Below are 26,556 nucleotides of genomic sequence, written 5' to 3'. Positions count from 1 at the left end.
GTATTTAACAAGTGAGTGTTCCACTGAAAATCCATCATGCACACGTAGGGTAAAGTCCAAAACAGGGTTCATCCTTTGGGCATCTCCAGGCCATCCCACAGCCTGGAAGCCCTGAAGCCTACATCTACCTCCTCCAACATCCTTCATCTGAATCAGGGCAATGAGATCACTGTCTTGAGGCCAATCTGATCTAGGAGCTAAGAGCGACTTTGACCACTTTTAGAGTGAAAAACTAAAATGATTGTATTTTATGACAACTAAAGATGATAGGAATTTAGATTTCAGCATCCACGATTCAGATTTTTCTGGAACACAGCCATACTCATTTGTTTTCCTGTTGCTTATGACCTGCTGTGCTACCACAGGCAGAACTGGGTAGTTACAACTCAGACCGCCTAGCCTGAAACCTTCCCAGTGCTAATCAGCTTTGTGTATTTTACCTACTTTCCTTTTGGTTGGCAGTGTTGGAGGTTCCAGTCCCTTGTCAGTTGGCCTGTCGCTTTTGGGGCTGCAGTGAGGGCCAGTACACAGTAGGGAGGAGGGGAGGAGGGGATGATGGGGGAAGGGAATGAGGGGAGGAGGGGAGGAGGGATCTCTTACATCATGGTAGCCTAGAAGCAAAGACAAGAGAAAGGGGTGCTTAGATCCCATTGGCTACTTCAAGGCACACCCCTCCCTTTTGGACCTAAAACCTCCTTCACTAGGCCCTACCTTGTAAAGGCTTCCACACCACCCCCCACCCCCGTCCAGTAGTGTCCGCCTGAAGACCAAGCATTTAACTATACAGGCCTTTGGAAAGACACCCCGAGCCCAAGTACTGCATTCACTACATGGTTATGTTTTTATACTGTTTGGAACTATAGGGGAGGGCCTTTCCAGAAAATAAATTTTGATTCCTCAATATGGGCATTTTCTACGTACCCTCAGGTAACTATCTGAACCCCAAAGGCTTTTATTGATATGCGAGTTTGAGGTCAGAAGTCCTCTTGGATGTGCCCCAATCTTTCTGGATAGTCATCGCCTCTGGGAGGGCAGGCCAATTCCACCTGTTTTCCTCTATACCCTCTCCTCTTAGGTCCACACACAGTTAGGTGCATGATGGGTGAACAATAAATACTGGTGCATAGATGGGGAGCATTTTAAGTTGTTTCTTCCTAGTTGAAGAGATAAAGATGGGATAGGGATTTAGCTCAGTGGTAAAGGGCATGTGCCAGACCCTGGGTTTGGCCTAGTCCTAGGACTGCAAGAGATTAGAATGCTCACATGTGTAGCCTGGAGAAAGGGCTTGATTAGGCTCAGGCAGGAGGTTGAAAGAGTCCTTGAGTTACTGAGATAAACCTGGTGAAGACCAGAGCTGCTCCTGCATCCAACCCCAGGGTTTGGGATTTGCAGGGACCTGTAGGGTTTGTGTAGTGGATTTAGGACTGACTCTACATGGGCAAGTCTCAGAGCAGGCGATGAACAAGGTATAAAATGCTTTCCAAAGAGATGGCAACCACAGCTCTTCAGTGGACAGCAGTTGGAGGCTCTGCCTGTAGCTTGTTTATTCACTTTCTTTACACTACGCTCAGGAGAAAGCAACATCCCCGCAATGGCTGCAAACATGGCTGTTTCAAAACCAAGTTCTGTTCTCCAGCCTTTACCATGAAAACAGCTCCCAAATGCCTCCTGTTTTAGGGCAGGATTCTCTCTTGCCTTCTGGTAAGTTGCACAGACAGACAATTTCACTGGACCTCACAATGTCCCTCAGCATCCTGAGAAGTGTTTCAAAGACCACAAGGAGGTCCATCCACCTCTAGGCAGGCCCTGTACAGGGTGGGAGAGGCCTTGTTACTCCACCATCGAAAGGCGGCCACACACGTTATATTAGACACTTGACTCGTTGCTGCAGTAAGATACTCAACGGAAGCAACCTAAAGAGGGAAGGAAGGGTTTATTACGGTTTACAAAGCTGTGGTAAAGTTCATAGTGTGGGTAAGGTGTGGTGGCAGGAGCTTGAGGCAGCTGCAGTCAGGAAAGAGCTGTGAATACCTGTGCTCTGCTCAGCCTGCTTCTTCTACCTCAGCCTTTGGATGCTGCCTGCCTCTGAGGGGGTCTGCTCACCTCAGTTAATCTCATCTGGATAATCCCTCAAATGCATCACCAGAGCCTAGGTCAGTCCAGATCCTGTCGCCAAATTGTCACTATTAACCAGCATATGCCAACTAAAACATCACCCTTGACACCTGTACATTGATTTATTAACCAAATGAAGTATTTTTTTAAGTTTATTTTTTTATTTCATGTGTATGAGTGCTTTATCTGCATGTACACCTGTGTGCCAGAAGAGGGCATAAGATTACATTTTAGATGGCTGTGCGGTACCACGTGGTTGTCAGGAATTGAACTCAGGACCTGAAGCCTCTTTTAAAAAATAACCCAGTTCAGTCTAATCCATTCAGTGTTTGCAGGTATCATTATGAAGGTGTGGTTTGGTGTCTTAGCAAATGGTGCCAAAGAGCCAACACTCTATACAGAGAATCCATTCTTTGTGTTCAAATAATAGTCTTGTTTGTTTGGCTTGGTTTTTGAAGGAGCTTAGAAGAAAGTGTCTCTACAGTGTGGAATGCCCAGATTACCCGTCAGGGACAGCTCAGAGGATCTTGTGTCAGGGACAGCTCAGAGGATCTTGTTTCTGGCTAGGAGTGGACATTTTGGCTGGCCTGAGAGCCCGCTTTGCTTTTGCAGACTGTCCAGATGTTCCTGGAAGGTGGCTATGCCGGTAAATGTTTAACAGCTGGCTGTGAGGCAGGGGTGAGCACGTGGGGTGGAGGACAGGCAGCATTTGCCCATGCACATGGTATTGTCCTGACAGAGGTCATTTCAAACTTCCAGTGTGGCCGATACCGACCAGCTCACAGAATTTCTGAATATATAATCCCCAGCTCCAGCCACACACTCTGTGAGGGTCAGAACTTGGGACCAGAAAATAAATGTTTCCTGAGGAGCCTTTGCATCGCAAAGGCCGTAACTTCCGGTCAGACCTCCCAGAGAGTTGAGATGCCTTGAGCAGTCAGGCCAGGCAACCTCCTTGCCAGCTCTGGCTTGAGTTTTCCAGTCCCCACAGGACCCCGGAAATTGTAAAGGGAGGCCTCCTGCCCCTGTACTCTGGCAGGGGTGGGGGTGGGGGGGGATGCACAGGGGTCCCTTCCTGGGTCTGGTGGGAATCTCAGTTTGGCCCCGTTTTGTGCCTGCTCTTTAGCCCCATGAGCATGAGAATGAGCCGGTGGCAGGTGGTCGGGGTGGGTATGAATGGCAGTAATTGTCCCTATGTCAAAAGGATGAGCCCGAGAACACGACCAGCAAGGGGAGAGGCATGGGGGTGGGGTGCAGCTCTCAGTGAATTAGGCCTTTTCTATGGATTCCATAAGGCTACATAATGAGCAGCTTTTGCTCAGCTACCTCTGACCTCTGTGGGCCAGAGGGGGGCCCAACCCCTTCCCTGCCGAATCTGCCCTGCCTTTGTTTACCTAGCATTGCTCTGTTGCTCCGGGTGCTGGCTGAGGTGCTGGCTGTTCAGGACTGCTGGGAGCTGGCCTGCCTCTGATGCGCCCTTGGAAGCAGCTGCACCTCTCTGTGCATACTTTCCTCATCTGCAGAATGGGGACCAGAAGACTCCCAGCCCAGAAGGCTGCTGCAAGGGAAACCTGGTCCCGTCTGTCTGGCACCATCTCTCAAGTGCTCAGTGGAGGAGGCTTTTCCATTTTTCTCCCCAAGTCCCCAGCTAGACCACACCTAACCCCTGTAACTAAGTGTGTGACCCTGGACCAGGTCCTTCCCTTTTTCTTCCCTCTCTCCCTCCTTTCCTTCTTTCCTTTTCTCTCTCCCATCTGTGAACTGTGGGCAACCACACTGGGTTCTCCCTGCCTCCCAGGGATGGGAGAACTAATGAGATAATGCAGGAGTCGGCTGCTCTGGGGGAGAAAGGTGTTATGTACATGGAGGGTGTAATTATTATCCTGTAACTACACGAATGTTTATATTGTACCTAGCCTGACTATTTCAAGGTGTTTTGACAAGTGAGCTGTCTAAAGCTTGGAAACCCGTCCAAGGGGTGGGGAACGCCGAGAACTTCTCTGGACAGCCTGGAGCCTCCAGAGGATCCCCGTGTCTTAGCTCCAGGCAGCATCTCTTTGTGGGTGTGAAGGGAGCTGGCATCCCTAATGGCCTAACCCAGGATCTAGGGGAGGCCCCAGTGTGGCTTCACTGAGCAGCTCAGTTAGAATGGAAATCCAGGCAAGAACAGAACAATGGTGTGGCTGGCAAGGATTTTGGTATAGGGTTTAGCAAATTACAGTCTGACTTAGTTGTGTTCTGGCTGTCCCTAATGTTTCCGTTTCTCACCGCCTTAACTGTCAACACTACTAACATCATCTTTATCTCCTAGGAAGTGCCCAAGAGGCATCGTCAACACACACACACACACACACACACACACACACACAGATGCTAGAATTAAAAACACTCTTGTTCTTCTAGAAGTTTCCTCCTAGAAATTGTGTGCCAGTTTGGGGGGAGGGGCATGGTGCAAAGAAATGGATGTAGTAAGGTCCTTTGAGACATGGTACAGGAAAGTGGGATCCAGCGTGGCATGCACCCAATCAAAAACACAGGCAGGAATGGAGCTCAGACTCCAACCAGCATCCTAGGCCAAGAAACTGGTAGTTTGTGTTATGAAATAAAATGCGGCAGCAGCTGGAGTAAGGAGGTACCTGGCAGGCATATGCCAAGGTGTCCCCCTGAGAAGTCACACCATTACAGATCCGATATAAGGAAAGTTTATTAAGGGGGAAGGGGAGTGAGGACTTGGAAAAGGGGTAGAGGCAGAGAAGGTGGGGGACAGAGAAGGACAGAAAGAGAAAGAGAAAGAGAGGTGGGCTGGGAACATATGGGGATAGAAAGAGAAAGAGGGTGAGAAGGGAGGGAGAGGGAGACAGCGAAAGAAGAAGAAGGGGTGGGGTGGGGTATCAAGGGGATGTCAGGTCACTGGCACCTGGCAGGTTGGTGGGTGTATGTAGTAATGGCAGTAGGTGATGATGTCACTGTTGCTAGGTCGCTGTTGGGAGGAGCTTAGTGGAATTGTCTGTACAATTGTCTGTACGTGGTCTCCACCAGTCCCACTCAGGAAGACTACTCTCATGGCATCCCACCACCATACTGACGAAACCATATTGAAGCCACCATGTGAACTGGGTAGTGGGTGTGTGTGGACCACGCACATTCCAAACATTACCCTTCCCCCAACAGCCACGAGGGATGTATAGAGATTCTACAGAGTGAAGGGTAACCAACCTACTAGGGAACATCTGAGCATCAGTGGACCATGGATTCAACAGCCTCACATCCTGGTGATGGTGAAGACACATTATCACTGCTCCACACAAACCTGTTAATTTCACGGTTCTCAGTAATAATAGAAGCGGGTCAGATAGCAGAACCCTTCCAAGGCCCCACTTCTCTGTAGCTCGGTCTTGACCCTTCCAACGGAGGCAAAGTGGATGCATTTCCCCACCCGCCTCACTGCACGAGCCCATTTATGGATGCACAGTGCTTTGCTATAGGTTGGTGAAACACATGTGGTCCCAGGATACCTGTTGTGAGAGTGCTTTGACAAGATGAGAAAGAAGAAACTTTTAAAAATTAGGGTTGTCTCCCAGAGACCCAGTCACCAAACAAAGAGGGAGCAGGGGCTGGACCTAGGCCCCCTGCATATGAGCAGTTTGGTCTTCATGGGGATTCCCCAACAACTGGAGCAGGGGCTGTCCCTGAACCTGTTGTCTGCCTGCCTGTGGATCCCTCACCCCTAAATGGACTGCATTGTTTGGCCTCAGTGGGAGAGGATGTGCCTAATCCCTCAACTAGATGTGCATTGGGGGGCTGTAGGGGGGCAGATGGGGGGAGGAGATGGGAGGTGGAGGGTGACACCCAGAGTGGGGCTTCTCCTCAAAAGAGAAGGAAAAGGTGGGGTGGGGGGAGGACTTGTATGAGGGGGTACTGGGAGGAGGGGAGGGGCTGATATTGGGTTGTAAAGTGAATAGATAAATACATTTTTAAAAATTAAGGTTGTCTTGGATCTGTGAAAGTGGTACAGACTAGTAGTATATAAAGCATTTAAAAAACAAAAACAAAAACAAAACACTTTGTGGGAAACCACAAATCACGTAAGAATATTCCAGTTCTGTGAAAATGTGAGTCAACCAGCCTCCATGATTTGGAGGACGCATCCCTTCCAGACAGCCTGGCTCTTGTCTATGTTTTGTGCTCACAGCCTTTGAGTTCATATGAGGAAGAGACATTCTGGCATGAGAGCTTGGTCTGCCCAGGCTCTGGGGGTTCAAACCTGTTGTCTTGGTGAGTAGAGGTCTGTCAGGGGAGCTGGGACATCATAGTCTCAGGTGGGGAAATGACACCCAAGGGAACAGCCTGCCATCCTCAGACCAGCATCTTTGTTCTCAGGGCTGGTCCTGGGTCAGAATTATACACTCCACAAGGACAGCTGCTCAAGGGACAGGACTCACAGGGCCCGGAAAGACACTGTTGAGTCTCTGATGCTTTTAGAGATGCTGAGCTGGGCTTTAAAGGGAAGCTGAGGCAGGAGGATCATGAATTGGATGCCAGACCTGAATTACATGGCAAGACCTTACCTCAAAAGCACAGTAAGGGTGAGAGAGGGAGGGGGAGGGGAGGAGGAAGGGGGAAGGGAGAGGGAGAGGGAGAGGGAGAGGGAGAGAGAGGCTGTACTATTTAGCTTTTGTAGAAGCTATACAAGCTAACATCGCCTGGCTTGGAGGAGGGAACCTCAATTGTGGGGCAGCATCTGTTGGATTGGCCTATGAGCATTTTCTTGATTGATGTTGGAGGGCCTGCTACCTCCAGGCAGTATAACTTGGTGGTTAAATCTTGGCTCCTCCACATCTTATTCTGTTCCATCTTAGGCCAATCTCTCTGTCTCTGTCTCTGTCTCTGTCTCTGTCTCTGTCTCTGTCTCTGTCTCTCTCTCTCCATCTTCCCTCTTCCCCTGTGTCCCTGGCCAGCCTCTTCCCTCTTCCCCTCTTTTTTTCCCTCTCTCTCTCTTTCTGTCCTTCTCTGACCCTTTCCTTTCTCTGCCTCTACTCCCTTTTCCAGGCCCCCTTCCCAGGTCCCAAATAAACTTCCTTTTCTACTAGCCTGTCGTATGGCTGATACCTCAGGGGGACGCCTCAGCATAGGCCTGCTAAGGCTCCCCCTTGCATCATACCTCATTTTATAAAACACAACATTAGGTATCTGAACCTGACTGTTTATTCCTGAAGTGTCTGGGAGTGTCCTTGGATAGGCATAAGTACCTGGACGTGTTATAGTAAAAAAGCAGCTATTTATGGTTAATGCAGTCTCACAAAAACTACTGAGTCCCCGATGATCAGGAATTTTGGAATCTGTAACAACAAAAAGGCATCTCTTTGCAGTGACAGACGGTCTTAGCAGTGTAGGCTGGGAGGATACAAATGTGTTCATTTCACAGATGTAGCAAACTTTTCAGGACGGACTCAGCCCTTGCTCAAGTAGTGACTAAGCATTGATCGGGACAGGCGTGGGTTCTGTGAGTCCAAGCACAGGAAGCACCACACACTCAGTCACTCCTGAGCTTTCAAGCCTGCTTCTGTGGGAGTGGAACGACTGAGGCCAAGAGTAAGCTGTGGCCTTGTAGACAGTGAGTAGGGGGTGGAGGCAGGGGGGAGGGGAGGCTCTGCTCCTGCAGGAACAGGGTAGCAGTTGATGACTTAGTGCTGGGTGGAGGGTCATCTAGGACTTGTAGCTTGGGGCAGAAAAGAACAGGGGGAGAGGGCAATAGGGGGTGGCGCTTCAGCCACATGATCTGTCCCTTTCACAAACATCTTTTGGAGTTCATTAAGATCAGAGCTGGCTTGGAAAGCCCACAACCAGTGTGAGTATCATCTCCCTGCCACCCTGAAGTCCCTATCTAAGCTCTATTTGAGACCTCCCAGGTACTGGGCATGTAGAACTTTCCTGGTGCTATGTTGTCTCTGACTCTGGACATATGGAAACCAAGTCCTGGCAGTATTTTTTGGAAGCCAGAGGTGAGATGGGCAGACATTTGGAACCTGGATCAGGCTGGGGCTTTCTAAAAGTAGCCAGGGCCTGCTAAACACACCAGAGAGAGAACAGAGGCAGAGCCAGCTGCTTTTAAGTTATTGCTCAGGGACCAGGTGCTGGTGGCTTTGTGTGACTGCTGCCTGGGGTGACTTTAGCCACAGTCACTTGGAGTCCTGTTAAAGCAAATAATTGTGATTGGGAGAGAGAACGAACGAGTTTCCACCCAGCACCCATGGGAAGCAAGAAAGAAACAGAAAGAGATGCTCAGCTCAGCCAATGGGCAAGCTGTTGTCAGGCTTGACTGGTTCGGCCAGTCATCTAGAGGCCCTAGGAAAGGAGAGGCCCTTTTCTCAAACCAGCTTAGAGAACATCCTTGAGAGTTCTGGGCTTTCTCTCTCTTTGGGGACTCATATTTGACAAAGGGGCCACTCAGGAGCTGTCAGTTGACTCAAGGAATTGGGAAAGAGGGTGTGAGGGGTGGTGGGGTGGTGGGGGTGGGGGGGTGTGCCTGGCAAATGGTGTCCTCCTCCCTCCCTCAGTGAGGACTCTGCAGTCAGCTCATCTCTTTCACTCTGTCTTCCCCAGGTCTCCATTTGGCCTCCATCCCTGCCAGCACAGCAGAGGTACCAAGCCCCTGTAGGTCATGGTTGCCAGAGGTGCCTGTGACAGAAGAGACCAAAGCAAAGCATGGCTTTTCACATGGCAGAAGACAGCCCAGCATCTGAACAACTCTTCCATTCAGATGTGAGTTGAGAGGCGCAGGAGAAACTGCTGAGTGAAAGAAGCCAGGCAGAATACACTGTGTGATTTTGTTTACATAAAGGCCTAGAGCCGCCAGACTAATTCATGGTGGCAGAGTCTAAGGGGTAATTACTTGCTTGATACTGACTTGGGAAGGGCATGAGGGGCCTCACAGCTCCTGTCAATGCTCAACTGCTTGATTTAGACGGTAAATGCAGGGGTAGATGCTACTGTAAAACTTTCCAATGTTTATCTAAGTGTTGTGTACTGGAATATATATATATATATATATATATATATATATATATATATATTCTATCTTAATGAAAGTAAAACTCACAAAACAAACAAGCCATAAACAAGGTCAACGTTAACTTCTAAATCTAAATCTAAATCTAAATCTAAATCTAAATCTAAATCTAAATCTAAATCTTTGTCTTGGTGTCTTCCAAGACTGTTCTTGAGTTTAGGATTCATCTGCACAGGAATAAGCAACATGTTATTCTACAAGGAACACAATTCAGGTCCCTCCAGGAATGAAGGTAGCTGTAGACAATGCAAGACTCTGTCTGTGCACCATACATACCCTCTTGTGCTTTGGGGCCATTATTAAGTAAAATGAGAGTTACCTGAACCTAAAGTTACTAGGGCAATCAGTCTGGTAACTGTGATGGCTAATTGGTGCCTAACGGGCAGGTAGCAAATACCGTGTGGATACGCTGAGCTAAGGGTCTATCGAGTGTCCCAGGAGTGTAGCACAAGATTCCACTGTGCTACTTGGAACAGTACACATTTATTTTCAGGTTATAGTTGACTGCAGGTAATTGAAACTATGGAAAATCAACCAGAGAGACCACTGTATATCAAATATTGTATTATTAGCAATCTGTTTAATTTCACTTGTCTTAATAGTTTTGGCCCTAAGACTCCTGGGTAATGTGTGGCTACATACTCTTCAAAGAAGACCATTTGAACTTTTGAGGTGGGGCTCTAAAAATCCACCCTATTTTGCCTTCCTTTCTCTAGCCTGGGTATGAAATTATGGTATGTCTTGTTCTCCTCCTTGAATCTCTTGAGAGGGAAGAAACGCTGGCTCTTGATTATAGGAAGCTCCTTGTGGGTTGGATTCTTGGGTATCCCCCAATATCTCCCCCACTGAGGCATCATAGATTGCTTGTCCTTGAGGCTGAGCAGGTGTAAGCTGTATTAGGTCTACACTCTGCTTCCTCCTCCCTGTGTAGTCATTGGAGAGGGAGCGAAATGGACAGGGAGCTATGGGTGTGTGTGTGTGTGTGTGTGTGTGTGTGATGGCTACAGAGAAGCCACAAAGGGACTCAAGTAATTTGTAACTTGAACTTAGCAGGGAAAAGGTGAGCTACCTCATTAGCTTCTCAATAACGGGCCTCTCAATCACAGTATCTCCAGGGATGGGATGAGGGCATCTGGGGTGCAGGTAAGTCCCTGCCAACTGTTTCCTTGGCTCAGTCTGTGGTGCAGAAGGAGAGCCACAACCTTTCCTTCAAAATCAGAATTGAGCTAACTGCGCCTCAGAAAAGTGCTGACGCAAGGCCCGAATGCGATCAGACACATCTCTCCCATTTTCTGCTGCTCTCCTTGAAAGCTGCTGGTGTTTGATGAGCAGAAACAAGCCGCCCTGCTGAGATTTCCTGCTAGAGCCAAGTGTTTCTGCCAAGAGTGCTGAGCGGCCACCATGTTGAAGAGACAGCTTTGTGCGGGCAGCTCAATGAGAGGCCTCCCTCTCGATCGGCAGGATCTGCCGATTTCTCATGAGCCCTTCTCCACACAGTGGCCATGTGTGTGTGTGTGTGTGTGTGTGTGTGCGCATGTGTGTGTGAAGAGATGCTATTAGTTATTTTGCTGTTTGGGGGACTCACTAAGGGACCTCTTGAGCTGTCAGCAAATAAAACCCTGCAGCTTAGGAGCTCAGGGGAGCTGGACACCCCCTCCCTTCCCACCTTTGGTGGTGGAGTAATAACTGGTATAGTGTTCCCATAATGATCCCAGCAACAGTCACTTCTCTGGTATGCATGCCCTGAGATAAGACGATGTACAACCAGGATCCTTTCTAGGGCTTCCAGGGCACTTTTTTTTTTTTTTTTTTTTTGAGACAGGGTTCCTTTATGGAGCCCTGGATGTCCTGGAATTTGCTCTGTAGACCAGGCTGGCCTCAAACTCAGAGAGATTCACCTGCCTCTGTCTCCTGAGTGTTGATATTAAAGGTATGTGTCATCATGCTGGCCCAGGGTATCTTTTTTGAGAGCCTCTGTTCCTACTGGATGGAGGTCTTCCCCAGGCTGTTCCCCAAACTCTTCTGATCTCACTGGCTCTTTCTCTCTCCCCTCTGACAGTCCCAAGGTGCTACATATCCACAGCCAATGAGAAGGAAACGCTCTACGTGGTGTTTGTTCTCTCTATGCGGTAATTTTACCACGCCCAGAGGAGCGGAGATGCACAGGGGAATTACAGGGCACTTGCTCACGGTTCCTGATGGAACTTAGGTTTTTCTTACCCTGAGATCTAAATCAAGACAAGAGGACAAAGAAGCCCAGGCCCCACGGCCACAGCATTACTGCCAACCCTCTCTGAAGTTACCATGGCTAAAAACTGGAATCCCTACTGGCTTCTCTCTTTAAAACACAACTTTTACTAAATGTGGTGAGTTGCTGACTGTTAAGACAATGGGCCTGTCCAAGCAACTTGTTTAGGAATCAAGGGGAGAAAGACATTGAGGGGCCCAAGAACAGATGAATTGCTCCCGAGAATGGGAAACAAATGAGCCGAGGTATAAATGGATGAAAAACAAAAGGAAGAGATTCCTGGAACAATGTGGACTATTGAAGGGAGAGCTGCAGGGACAGAGACCCAGGTCGTGGGACCAGCTGGGGAGTGGTGGGACAGGGGAGCTGAGCTGTCAGCTTACAGCTCAGGCTAAGGCTCTTCTCCCCCGCAACCCTGTGCTCCCGTTTTTTTCTTGCCGCCATTATCTGGTCTGCTGCAGTTTTGTGGTTGTAAAAAGGAGCAGGGAGGGAGATACACTAGGTGGGTTTCGGATCCACCCGCTCCCTCTCCAACACTGGCTGTGTCAGCTGTGCACAATCTACAGCGGCCATTCCTTTCTTTTCGAGAACTGCCTGCAGAGAGAGGCTTTTTGGGTAATTTCAGTGTAACATACAGGCCCCTGAGTAACTCCATCTCATTGTTCCCTGTAGATAATGGGGGTGTTCAGGAGCACAATAATGGACCCTGGGGGAATCTCCCTTACCCCAAGTGGAATTAAGGTATCTCCTTCTCTCTAGAACACACAATTACCTTGTCTTCGGGGTACATCCACTAGGAGTTTTGTCTAGCTGGAGTCCAATGATGATGATGATAACAGTGGTGGTGGTGGTGGTGAGAATGATTTTGTGGATCACGGGCTCTTTTTGACTTATGATAGAGCTCTGCCCTGTAAATTTATTGTAGGCTGAAGACATTTTGAAGTTGAAAACATACTGAACAGATCCAACCAGTGGAACATCATGGTTTAGTAACACAGGACACTAGGGTAGCATGTGTCCCCTTGTGATCATGTGACCAGGAACACATGTATGTTGTGCCTAGCATGATGAAAGAATATCTTATTGCCTATCACTAGCAGCAGGGAAGCAAGGAGGTCCAAAAGCAAAATTCGAACTATGGGCTCTATGGGATGTCTATGGCTTACACACCATTGTAGAGTTGAAACCTTGCAAGACCAACCACTGTGAGTCTCAGATGGTAGAGGGCCATCTCTGGTGACCGAGACCATTAGTGATATTTGCATGGGGAGTGGACAGTTCTCGTTTCCTACCTCTCCAGGACCCGAGTCAGTCCAATCTGTGAGCTTTTCTCTTATGTGGTTGCAGTTCTGGGTTTCTCATTCAGAAGCCATCACAGTTAAGTCTTAGACTCCTTGGGAAGATAGGGCTACACCTTCCACTGAGGCTCAGCATTGCCACCTCCGGGATGGAAGACACCAAGACAAGTTCTGATCCTGGCCAATTACCTCACATGAAGGAATGAGGCCCTGAGAGGAAGCAAATGGCCAGCCTATGACCACACAGGTCATGTCAGAGAGTCGATTAGGACCAAGATCTCCCTTATAGAACCCATGCAACTGTTTGGTAACAGAACCAAAGTCAAGGTCACTGGTTTCAACCTGGGCTCTGTAATAATGACAGAAATAAACGGCTCCCTCTTCAGTAGATGCATGTTCTCCACATTTCTTCCTTTCTCATCAGGACAGGACGAGGGGGTGGAGAGTCTTTGGAGCATTAGAGGAAAAAATTCCAAGATCAGAGACAATGTGTCAGAGGATCGGACTGTGTCATCTGGCTGTTACTGCATCTGTAGGCAGTGGAGATGCCTATCACGGAGAACCTCTTTCTTTTCTCCTTCATGGGGCTAATGTTCTCCGGGGGGACAGAATGAGCTTCTTCACAGGTTCCCTATATCAGGGCTGAGTCTCCAGCAGATGCTGCCAGGTGCATTTATTCTCATTGATCCTCTTGGGCATTACCATTCCTTCTTTTCAGAGAAAGCCACTGAGGTCCAGAGGGGCACTCACTCAAGGTCACCTCACCAGGAAGGAGCATCATCGATTCTAACCCACAGGTGCTCTGGCAGTCACTCTTCTGCCTCAGATGTGAAGGGACTGCAAAGCCAGGCAAGGGTCAGGGAGCCTGAAGGACAGAGCCCTAGAGGTCCCAGATATGTCGTATGGCATCCCGAGGGCACCTGCTATAGGACCCAGCTTCCCTTTAACCTTGGCCTGCTCCCCAGCACACCTCTCAGCTCTCCTTAGCATCATTCCTCATTTCCACTTATTTCCCCAGTTCAAACCTCAAAGTCACTCTTGGGAGAAAACATCTTTTTGCTCTATCCTAATGGGTTGGGTTTAGTTCAGCATACTTATTATTCCAGCTTGTCCCCGAGCAAGCGTGCTCAGGGTCTTTATAACGCACGCACGCACACTCTCCAAAATGCATGTCTGCACTTAAAAGAAGAAAATGTAGCAGCAGCTTTGGGAGCGAGTTTGACTAATTCCTTCTCCACTTGAGAAGCATCGAGAAGTTTTTTTCAAAGCTAGAGAATGAGAAACTACAGTTTTGGAAACCTGGAAATGCAGAGATATGAGGACATGAAACAGCATGGGGAGGGGAACTGGTATCCTAGAATGTCAGAGAAGTCTGGGCAAAGGAGGATGCTTTGAAGGGTGAGACCAGAGAAAGGTAGCAAATATTCCATCTCCCAAGGTAAATTGAGGATTGTGACTGTGAGTATAGAGAAGATGGGCTGGGGTGTAAATGTTATATCATGGTGGCTACAGAGGGACTGTCTCAGCAACGGGTCACAAGCCAGAACATCTGCACCCCGTACCTCCCATGCCATCTCACCATGTAGCCCTAGTTGGCCAGTACTTGCTAGGCAATCCAGGCTGGCCTTGAGTTTTCAGCAGTCCTCCAGCCTCAGCCCCCACCCCCCACCCCAGCAGTGGTATTACAGGCATGTGCCGCCAAACCTGAATAAACTTTTCACTTTATTTTGTAATTTAATATCTATATGCCTTTATGATATAATAAAATAAATCAATATTCATACACAATGTGTAGTATTCAAATCAGGGTAAAATAAGGATTTCTGTCTTCTCAACTAGTATTTCTATTTGCTGGAAAACCTTGCTTGCTCTCTTTTTTAGATTTATTTATTTTTATGTGTATGGGAGTTTTGCCTGCATGTATGTTTGCCCACCATGAGTCCCATGGAAGCCAGAACTGGACAAGAATTATGGATACGTGTGAGCCAGCATATGTGTTCTGGGAACCAACTGTATCTTCTGCAAAGACAAGTGCTCTTAGCTGCCGAGCCATCTCTCCAGTCCCTTCTCTTTCCCTCTGAAGCACTGTTGTAGACTGTGGTTAGCCAACTCCTCAGTAGAACAGCAGCACTTTTAAGTGTTTGTACCCAGCTCTGTTTTGTTGGCCTTTAAACTGATTTCTTTCAATTCCCATGAGATTCTGTATCCTTCCACTTTTTTCTGCCATCCCACTCTCTTGCTTAAGATCAATATTAAATTACTACAAACACACAAATAAGAACATGAAGTAAGTCTCTCTGTGGCTGCCTAGTTTCACTTAACAAGATATCCATCAGTCCTTTCATCTTTGGTGTAAGTGACAGGACTTCGGTTTTTTACGGCTCAGTAACAGTCCGTTAGGCACATATGTCATACTTTCTTCATTCATTCACACTTTGATGGGCAGCTTGGTTGGTACCAGATCTTGGCTACTGGGAATGGTGCTGTGCTTAGCATAAGAGCACAGGTGTCTCCTTCATGTAAGAGTTAATTTCTTTGGATAAATACTTGGTTGTGAGAGTGCCAGTTCGTAGGGGAGTTCAAGGGTTCTCAACCTTCCTAATACTGTGAGCCTTTTAATACAGTTCCTCGTGTTGTGGTGACCCTCAGCCGGAACATTGTTTTTGTTGCTACTTCATAACTGTAATTTCGCTACTGTTATTAATAGAAATGTGAGGCAAGATATCTGATATGTGACTCTCAAAGGAGTCGTGACTCACAGGGTTCTTGAGAACTGCCGGCGTAAAGAAACCTCCATAAGTGTTTTAGTTAGTGTTTCTACTGATGCCATGACCAAAAACAACATGCAAGAATGGGGTTATTTCACTTATTTATTTATTTATTTATTTATATTCTACCCTACACTTTCGGGTAATAGTTTATAACTATTATAAAAGAGGAGAAGTCAGGGCAAGAATCTGGAGTCATGAACAGAGGCAGAAGCCATGGAGGGATGCTGTTTACTGGATTGCTCCTCACAGCTTGCTCAGCCTGCTTTCTTATAGAACCCAGGACCACCTGCCCAGGGGTGGCCCTACCCATAGTGAGCTGGGCTCCCCCCACATCAACCATTGATCAAGAAAATACCCCCGCAGATTTGCCCCCAGGCCAGTCCTATGGAGACATTTTCTCAGTGAAGATCCCCTCTTCCCAGCTGTGACAGGAACCACCCAGCACTGTTTTCCAGTGGCCATTCCCACCGTGCATGTTTGGGTTTTCCTTCCTCTGTGTCCTCACCAGCATTTGCTACTTAGTCCTTTGAATCATGGCCACTGTGACTGGGTTGAGGTACTGGCTCTTTGTCCCTTTGATTTACAACTCTGCTTCGTGATACTGAGCGTCTTAATCTAACTTGGGGTCGTTTGTGCGTCTTCTGAGAAAGGCCCATTCAGACCCTTTGCCAGAGTTTTGACTGGAGTTCTTCGCTGTGCTGTTCTTTAGCTATTATAATATCTGAATGTGTATCCTTCTCTGTTGGGCAGTTTGCAAATAACTCCTCTCAGTGTGTGGGTTGTCCCTTCACTCGGATAACTGTTTCCCTCACTGTGTAGAAGCCTCTTAGTTGGATATAATCCCATTAGTATGTTTTTACTTTTGCCTGTGGTTTTGGGAGTCTTATCCCAAAAGTATCTACTCTGATCACATGTCTTGAAGCATTTCCTTTGTGTTTTCTTCTAGTAAGTTCAAAGTTCCAGGTCTTCATTTAAGTCTTTGATTCTTTCGAGTTGTTTTTTGTATATCATGAGAGGGAGGGATTTAGTTTCATTCCACATGTACTGCCTGACTCTTGCCCAAAAAATGTTGTGGCAGCCACATTTTCAGCAGTGGGTGGGAAAGCCAGTCTCCCCACACCCTCTCCTTTGGAAAGCAGTTGTTGATTACCAAGCAGACTTGCTTATAGGGACGCAGTGAGCCTGTATCAGTTAATTACTTTCAGATATGTGACACCCACAGGACATCTGCTCTTAAGTGACAGCTGAGACTGGCCTGGTGAGACTCCGGCGTTCTGCCAAAGCTCTGGAACCTGACTTCTGACTCGTGACCTTCTTGCTGCTCCTTAGATGGTTTCTGCAGCTCGTTTCACCGATACACCCACAGTGACAGACCTTGTCCAGCCTGTGCTGACTGATGGAGCTTCTTAGAACATTCCCCACATTTCTCAAGCTTGTCCTTGGAATATTCTGGAAGCTTTTCTTCCTTCCTTCCTTCCTTCCTTCCTTCCTTCCTTCCTCTATCTTTCTGGTGACAGTAGGGCATGGTAGATTCTGGGTTTGAATCCTGCTTTTAACTGTGTGACCTTGGGCAGGTGACTTTCCCTTTCTGTTCATTGGATTTGTTTCTTCATGTGCCAAAATGGGAGTAATAATCATATCTGCCCCTGTGTTCTTGTGAGGCCAAGGGCAGGTGAAACAGACAAAGAGACCTTTGTGGGAACAAGAGATACAGGTTCTCACACCCTTAATCCACAAAGCCGGCTACCCACCAGGAATCTCTCTTTTCTTGTCAACAGTGAATGAAATGGGACGGTCCCTCCGATGTCTGCTCTCTTATCTTATCAAGAGAGAGAGAGAGAGAGAGAGAGAGAGAGAGAGAGAGAGAGAGAGAGAAACAACACCCCTCTAGATATGGGAGGATGCCAAGATGTCTCCAAGGACGAGCTGCCGCCAATCTGTATCTTACATGAGAAAAATCTCCTTAAAGTTTGAGGAAGAGATTTCTTTAAAAATACCATCTTCACGACTAACAAAAATCACCCATATCAGACCACTCTGACAGCTGATAAGAAGCCTGCTCTCTGTCAGTCGCAGCTCGAGTCTCCCGAAATTAGTGCAGGCCTCTTCCTTAACCCATTTTTCCTTTAATTAGAACTTTTTGCCTGAGACTTTCTGATCTAGATTTAGTTTTTATTTCCATAATAACTGGGACAAAAAAAAAAGCCGGGTGTGGTGGTGCGGATTTCTGAGTTCGAGGCCAGCCTGGTCTACAAAGTGAGTTCCAGGACAGCCAGGGCTATACAGAGAAACCCTGTCTCAGAAAACAAACAAACAAACAAACAAACAAACCCAAAAAACAAAAAACAAAACTGGGACAAAGTTCCTTTAAGTTGATATCAGAGGCAACCCAGACCAAGCGTTGCGACAAATGGAGCCTTCAGTTAGTATATAATAGATATAGCTATGATCTTGGGAGAGGTCATTTTCCAAACGTTTCTTTCCCTCAGCTCAGCAGTTGTACTTGTTGGGGAAGAATAAGACCCAGAAAACAAGGCGCACTCGCGCGTGTGTGCATGCGTGTGCGTGTGTGTGAATATCTGCACATGTGGTTTGTATATATATGTATGAGTGTGTATATTGTATATGTATGAGTGTGTATGTGTGTATGAATGTGTGTGTGAATATATTTGTGTATGGTGTGTGTGTATGTGTCTTATGTGTGAATATCTATGTGTGTGGTGTATGTATGTATGTGTTATTGTGTATGTATGAGTGTGTATATTATATATGTGTGTGTGTGTGAGTGTGTATGTGTGTATGAATGTGTGTGAATATCTATGCATATGGTATGTGTGTATGTGTGTTATGTGTGAATATCTGTGTGTGATATATTTGAATGTGTATATGTATGTATGTATGTATGTATGTGTCAGTGTGTATGTATGAGTGTGTATATTGTATATGTATATGTCTGTGTAAAAGTGTGTATGTGTGTTTGAATGTGTGTGTGAATATCTGTGTGTATGGTGTGTGTATATGTATAGTATGTGTGAATATCTGTGTGTGTGGTGTGTGTGTGATATGTGTATGTATATGTCAGTGTGTATGTGTTTGTGGTGTGTATATGTGTATTGCAAGTATGTATGTGTATATGTGTGTGAGTGTATGTGTGTGTGTACATATGTGTGTATGTGTATGTATGAGCGAATGTATGAGTGTGTGAGTCTATGAGTGTATGTGTTAGTATACATGTGTATACATGCATGCATGTGTATGTATGTGTATATATGTGTGTTAGAGTGTATGTATGAGTTGTATGTATGTGTGTATGTATATTTGTGTGTGAATGTTTTGTATGTGAGTGCCTGTATGAGTATGTGTGGTATGTATGTGTATATGAGTATATGTGTATATTTGTGTGTGTAAAACAGGCTAGCTGGGTGTGGTGGGTCATGCCTCTAATACCATTTGAGAAACTGAGGCAGGAAAATTGCTGTGAGTTCCAACACAGCCCTGGCTATAGAGTGAGACCTTTTCAAAACAACTTTCAGTAAATTAGTCAATTAAATAAATACAGGCCAAAGATGGATACTTTTGTGTGTTAGAAAGTATCAGAAGTAAGAGAAGCTAGTGAGGCCCAGGAACTGGCTGAGGAGGCATAAGGGGATGTGGCAGGTTAAGAGGTCAGGGATGAAGAGTTGACCCCAGCTCCAGGTCTTAAAGGGGAAGCAGAACCGTGTAATGTGGTCCAGCTGTGGTTGCTATTCTGTGGACCAAAGGTCACCAGAGTGGAGGAGGAGACAGAAGGGGGCAGTCAGGGGACTAGGTAGGTCACTGACAAGAGGATTGAGGTCACCAAGGATGATAACAAGGGAAGGGGAAAAAACCTGAACTGGGAGCCAGCAGGAGTGCCGAGGCGGGTGGCTGGCCAGATGGTAAGGGTTTGACTGGTGCAACCGTATGGGAGGGCATCTGCAGGCTTGGGCTGATGAAGATGGGACCAAAAAGGGAACCTGGACTGTGGAGTGGGCTTTGCTGGATCTGTGCTAAAGTGGGGAACGGAGAGCCTCTGAGAAAGAAGAAGAGGAATTGGGCTGTGCTGGGAAGGAATGAGAATGTAACATGGTGGGGATGACTGCACCCACACACCACACATACACACATACACATAGACATACCCATATACACATCATACACATACACACACATAGGCACACACACACATAGACACACATACATATCACACACATACACACACCACACACACACATACCATATACATACACACACATACACACCACACACATAGACACACATATATATCAGACACATATACACACATACCATACACATACACACACATAGACACACATACCATACACACACACACACATAGACACACATAGACACATACATATCACACATACATAATACACATACCATACATACCACATACACACACACATCACACACATACACATGTAGATACACACACACACACATCCACATATATATCATGCACACACATACCACACACACCACACACATACCACACATACCACATATACACACCACACACACATACACCATATACACATACCACACACCACATACATTAGCTTCTTCCCCCATACCATACACACATAGCACACGCACACCAAACACATATCACACATACCACATACAGCACACATATAACATACGGATACTATACACACACTATGCATCTATAAACATACGCACCACACACACACACCACACACATCCACACACCATACACAGTCATACATCACACAAATACCACACCCATACCATAGACACAGTCACAAACATACATATACTACATGCACATACACACTCATATCTGATACGTACATTAACCCCACACACCACACACACACACACACACACACACACACACACACACACACCACAGTTACTGAGACCTAAAAGGACAGAGTGGTGAAGGAGAGCCCATGGAGCAACTGCAGACCTGCCACAGTGAGCCCAGGGTCAAAGGAAGGGGAATGAAATCTTCTTGGCTATTTTCCAGATAGCAGAGACCATTGTTTCTTGGTGGTCTGAGCAGCAGGCTCCTATCACCGTCCCTTCTGCTTGTGGGCATCAGCACGGTCAGGGGACCTTGGGGACCGAAGGACAGAACCTTGTATATATGGGGCTGTCCTCTGGGACCAGGAGTTCATTCTTTGGTTAGAGGGAGAATACACAGGAGCGTCAGTGTTGAGCAAACTGCCAGGTTCCCTTTGATGTCCACATGTTTTTCAGAAGCCAGGGTGGCACTGACATTTGAGCTCAGGAGCAGCCATCTGCCACTCTTTCTGGGCAGCATTTGTGGGTGGGTACCACACAGCATCTTAAACACAAAGCGGCTGAGGCTTTTCTCTTAAGATAAAAATCCTTCGATAAAAATTCTTCCTGGCCTGGCGCGATGGCTTAACAGGGAAAGGCACTTGTCACCAAGCCTGCTGGCCTGAGTTCCTTCTATATAGTGGGAAGGGCACTTGTCACCAAGCCTGCTGGCCTGAGTTCCTTCTATACAGTGGAAGGAGAGAATCAGCTCCTGAAAGTTGACTTCCAAACAAACACAAAAAGCGAATAAATAAGAATGTGATTCAAAACCTCTTTTTTTCCTGATCTTGGCTTTCCACACATTTTCACCCCCTCGTCCTTTGCCTGCCTCGAGGTAATTGCTGTTCTTTAAGCATCCATCCAAACAAGGTATCCTTGGTATCTTAGTCAGGGTTTCTATTCCTGCACAAACATCATGACCAAGAAGCAAATTGGGGAGGAAAGGGTTTATTCAGCTTACACTTCCACATTGCTGTTCATCACCAAAGGAAGTCAGGACTGGAACTCAAACAGGTCAGGAAGCAGGAGTTGATGCAGAGGCCATGGAGGGATGTTACTTACTGGCTTGCTTCCCCTGGCTTGCTCAGCCTGCTTTCTTATAGAACCCAAGACTACCAGCCCAGAGATGGTCCCACCCACAAGGGGCCTTTCCCCCTTGATCACTAACTGAGAAAATGCCTTACAGCTGGATCTCATGGAGGCATTTCCTCAACTGAAGCTCCTTTCCCTGTGATAACTCCAGCTGTGTCAAGTTGACACACAAAACTAGCCAGTACAATTGACCCCTTGCCAACTTGACACACAAACACATCACTATTAAGCCTCAAGATCTACATAACTTTAAAAGTCCCACAGTCTTTGCAAATTCTTAAAATTTCAATCTCTCTTAAAATCCAAAGTCTTTAACAATTAAAAGTCTCTTAACTGTGGGTTCCACTAAAATACTTCCCTAAAGAGGGAAAAGCATCAGAACATAGTCACAGTGAAAAGCAAAATCAAACTCCAACTGTCCAATGTCTGGGATCCAACTCACGATCTTCTGGGCTCCTCCAAGGGCTTGGGTCACTTCTCCAGCCTTGCCCTTTATAGCACACACGTTGTCTTCTAGGCTCCAGCTGCCTGTACTCCACTGCTGCTGCTGNTCTTGGTGGTCATCTCATGGTGCTGGCATCTCCAAAACACTGCTGTCTTCTGCTGTAACTAGGCTTCACCAACAGCCTCTCATAGGCTCTCTTCATGGTGCCAAGCCCCAACTCCTTTGCATGACCCCTTCATGCCTTCAAAACCAGTACCACCTGGGTGACTCTTATACATTACCAAGTCCTGCTGCAGCACAAGGTACAACTTTGGCTATCTCTGGAACACAGCCTCTTTGTGCTCTCAGAAAGCACTTCCCAGAAGATGTCACTTCAACGATGCTGGTCTCCTCTTAATTATCTCTAATTTCTTAGCTCCAGCTAACCAGCATCAATAGTCCCAGTAATGAAAAAGTTTCACTTTAGTAGTTCTGATATCTTGTTAATCACAGCTGATTCTTCAGCCCCAGCTAACCAGAACCACAGAATCTTCCCAATCAAAATAGCAATGGCCCTGAAAAGTCTTTAATTTTCCCTCTGAAATTTCACAAGACAGACCTCCATCTTCTGCACTGTTCTCAACATTATCTTCCAAGCTCCTACACAACATCTGACAGAGCTCTTAACAACGAATGGATCTTCAAGCCCAAAGTTCCAAAGTCTTTCCACAATCCTCCCCAAAACATGGTCAGGTTGTCACAGGAATACCCTACCCCACTATGCTGGTACCAGTTTGTCTTAGTCAGGGTTTCTATTCCTGCAGAAACATCATGATCAAGAAGCACTTGGGGAGGAAAGGGTTTATTTAGTTTACACTTCCACATTGCTGTTCAACACCAAAGGAAGTCAGGACTGGAACTCAAGCAGGTCAGGAAGCAGGAGCTGATGCAGAGGCTATGGAGGGATGTTACTTACTGGCTTGCTTCCCTTGGCTTGCTCAGCCTGCTCTCTTATAGAACCAAGACTACCAGAGATGGCATCACCCACAAGGGGACCTCCCCCCTTGATCACTCATTGAGAAAATGCCTTATAGCTGGATCTTATGGAGGCATTTCCCCAATTGAAGCTCCTTTCTCTGTGACAACTCCAGCCTGTGTCAAATTGACACACAAACCTAGCCAGTACACTTGGGAAATATCCCGAATTCTCTTGCTTCTGACTTAGCTCCTCCTGTCTGATCATTTGTCTTTCATCTCTCTCTGAAGGGAGGTCTGAGTAGGTGTCATCAGACTGCAGAGGGTCTGTTTCTGCCCCAATCTCTTGATCCCTTTGCCACAGGTTTTCCCAGTGACTTCGCTGTCCTCTTGGTTTAGCATCTCTGGTGCTTAGCACCAGCAGAGGTTACACCCTGTCCACGATATACTCACACGTTTACATGCACACTCTCACTCACACACATATACATTCATATACACATATGCACTCACACATATATACACATACACACACTCACACACATACAATTTAAAAAGAGAGTGGGTCAGCCTGGGTTATAAGGATTATTCCACCAAACAACAACAAACAAAAATCCTGGTCACTTAGAAAATCGTGTCCCAAGCAAGAGGAGCTGTGGCTTGTCCCAAGGCCTGACTGGCTTTCTGCTGTTCTCATGAGGGCCTTGCCTACAGTCACGAGGAGACATCTTTCCCATCCTCTGTTCAGAGAGCACCAGGCCCTCTTCTGCTTCCATCTGTTAGTTGCTTGCTGTGTTAATCATCATGGCAGAACAAAGCTGAGTTCCAGGTACAGTCAAACAAGAGAAATCTGTAAGAGTCAGTTCTCTCCATAACATAAGTTCAAACTAAGCTTGCCAGGCCTGGCAGCAAGCACTTTTACCTACTGAGCCATCTCGCCAGCCCAGAAAGCCTATACTAGCCAGCTGCCAGGCAGTTCCCATCTATTATGTGACTTGAGACCACGCTAGCTGAGAAGTCCATGCTCCCGTCTCAGAGGTAGCCATTGTGTTGACGATGGAGGACCTCCTATGCTTCCATGGGACACTGAAGCAGATGCTTATGGGAAATCTTCACCCTTTAAAACCAAAGCCATGGTTCTGATAGAAGCGAGGGGTATACGTGGATCTGCAGTTTTTATCCCACCATTGCCCAGCAGCCAGGAGGCTCCCCTCGATCTGATTCTAGCCCTGAGGAGTTAATTGTTCCTCATTATCTAAGGAAGAAATGGACAGGCGAGAAAGAGTTCTTGCCACCTCTGGTAGTGTGGATGCAAAAGAGAAGATACATTTTGGGTAAGGTGTATACTGAAGTCTATGGGGTTGGAGTGACATTTCTTCTAAGTTCTTTAAACAACAAACTCCAGTAAAGGTGGAAAGGGAAGTAAAACAGGTGTGGCAGTTTCTGACAGTCCCCAGTAAGCTGCTGACAAGTGACTTTTCTTATCACGACTACAAAACACCCAAGAGGAAAATCTTCAAGATGTTTGCTTTGTTTGAAGTTTGCACTGTTTCAAGGGCTTCAGCCCATACTTGCTTGGGTCCATACAGGACAGAACACCGGTGGGAGCACATGCAGAAGAGAGCTGTTCACGTCATGGCTGAACAGGAAGCAGAGAGAGGGAGAATGTTGGGTTGAGGAGACAGCTCTTCCTGTACAGGTGTGAGGGAGTGTACAGGTGAGAGGGAGTGTACAGGTGAGAGGGAGTGTACAGGTGAGAGGGAGTGTGCAGGTGTGAGGGAGTGTACAGGTGTGAGGGAGTGTACAGGTGTGAGGGAGTGTACAGGTGTGAGGGAGTGTGCAGGTGAGAGGGAGTGTGCAGGTGTGATGGAGTGTGCAGGTGTGAGGGAGTATACAGGTGTGAGGGGAGTGTGCAGGTGTGAGGGAGTATACAGGTGTGAGGGGAATGTACAGGTGTGAGGGAGTGTACAGGTGAGAGGGAGTGTTCCAGTCCCTGTGTAAAAAGCCACAAGGACAATCCAGCTAGGAATTCCTGCCCTAGGGAGGCACAGACAGGTGGATCCCCAAGCTCACTGACCAGCCAGCCTAGCTGAATTGGTCATCTTCAGGCTCAGGAAGGGACCTGTCTCAAACAAGGTGGAATATGGCAGCAGAAGACACTAGACCTCAGCCTCTGACCTCCACATGCATACACACACACACACACATACACACACACACACCACGTGCACACACATAAACCACACACAGTGATAATTGCTCAGCTAAAACCAAATCTTATCCTAGTGCAACTGGCTTCTTTCTAATAGGGAAGTAATGGCTCCCAGTCTCAACTGTCCCCACCCCCTTGGCCCAGAGAGACCCCCACCTAACCCTCTTTAAGTTCCACCTGCAGCTTCACAACAGCCAGAGTGGTTCAAACCAGTACACACCTGTGGGAACCAGAGATGAACAGTCCTTTGGATCTGGGCTTTAGGGGGAAGGGTGGTTCTACATCATTAAATAATATAGGCTTGTGGGGTGGGGTATCGAGTGTCAGACTGGAAGGAAGGAAGGGAGGAAGGAACTGCCTGCTGGCACCAGCTGCCTCTCCCAGCTCAGCGTGCTTGAGAGTCTTGGGAAGACAGCCTGGCCATTCATGCGAAGTTCACTTAGTACATTTATTTTGTTTTATTTCTTGGAATGTTTTCTGACTACGAGGTGCTCTTCTGCGGGCTGGGACCATAGGTGTGCTCCATCCACGCCATTCATTACTTTAGGATGCAGGGCTGCACTGCTGTCCAACTGTGAAGGAGGGTTGCTCATTTCCTCACTCTAGTTTCTGCTTAGGGATTTGTACAAAAAAAAAAAAAGATTTATTCATTTATTTTATGTATATGAGCACAGAAGAAAACATTGGATCCCATTACAGATTTTTGTGAGCCACCATGTGGTTGCTAGGAATTGAACTCATGACCTCTGGAAGAGCAGCTAGTGCTCTTAACTGCTGAGCCATCTCTTCAGTCCTGCTTAGGGATTTTTAATGGACAGTTTAGAGGACTGCGGGTCCCTTGATAGCCCTTCACATCTCTCATGGTGACCCGAAGACTTCACTTGTCTCTAGTCTTGATTAGCAGAGTTTACTGTCTTTGGTTTCTTGCCTCTGTTACAAGGTTTACTGTCATTTTTAGATGTTTTGATTTCATTTTTTTTATGTTTATTCTGTATTTGGTTTGTCTATCTGTGTGGGTATGTGGGCCACTGTGCATTGTGGAGGTCAGAGGACAACTTGAAGAGGTCGTTCTCGCCCCCCACTGTGTGGGTTCTGGGGATGGAACTCAGGTTCTCGGATTTGGACACAGATCTCTTTATCCACTGAGTTGTCTAGCCGGCCTTCATTGTTAGGTTTTAAATAGCAAACATTGCTGACACTGCCTTTTCTCCCTCTTCTTCTCAGTAGATAAAGGGTGACAATGTATTCTTCCAAAGTCTTTCCTTAGGCACCGGATTAAGCCTCCCAGATCCCATTCTTACAGATCATCCTGAGACATCTCTTGGCCTAAATTTCTCTTTAGCTTTAATCTCCAGGCCCTCCTGCACCTTTTTTGTTTTGTTTTGTTTTTTGTTTTTTGTTTTTCGAGACAGGGTTTCTCTGTGTAGCCTTGGCTGTCCTGGACCTCACTTTGTAGACCAGGCTGGCCTCGAACTCAGAAATCCGCCTGCCTCTGCCTCCC

The 26,556-nt window shown here is 46.9% G+C and overlaps 1 long non-coding RNA gene across 3 annotated transcripts in view; it reads left to right on the top strand.

The window, feature by feature from the left end:
- Positions 1 to 26,556, top strand: part of LOC115031520 — a 98,104-nt gene that overhangs the window by 21,565 nt on the left and 49,983 nt on the right. For 2 of the 3 annotated variants that reach the window (XR_003837165.1, XR_003837166.1), the window contains exon 2: positions 8,719 to 8,877. This is a non-coding gene — a long non-coding RNA (uncharacterized LOC115031520). Of the gene's footprint in view, positions 1 to 8,718; positions 8,878 to 11,243; positions 13,119 to 26,556 lie in introns of those variants that run through there. The other variant, XR_003837164.1, reaches the window with a different exon arrangement.

Source organism: Mus caroli, chromosome 1 (assembly GCF_900094665.2).
Source record: "Mus caroli chromosome 1, CAROLI_EIJ_v1.1, whole genome shotgun sequence".
Classification (NCBI taxonomy): Eukaryota; Metazoa; Chordata; class Mammalia; order Rodentia; family Muridae; genus Mus; species Mus caroli.
This window is presented reverse-complemented; position numbering and strand designations above follow the sequence as displayed.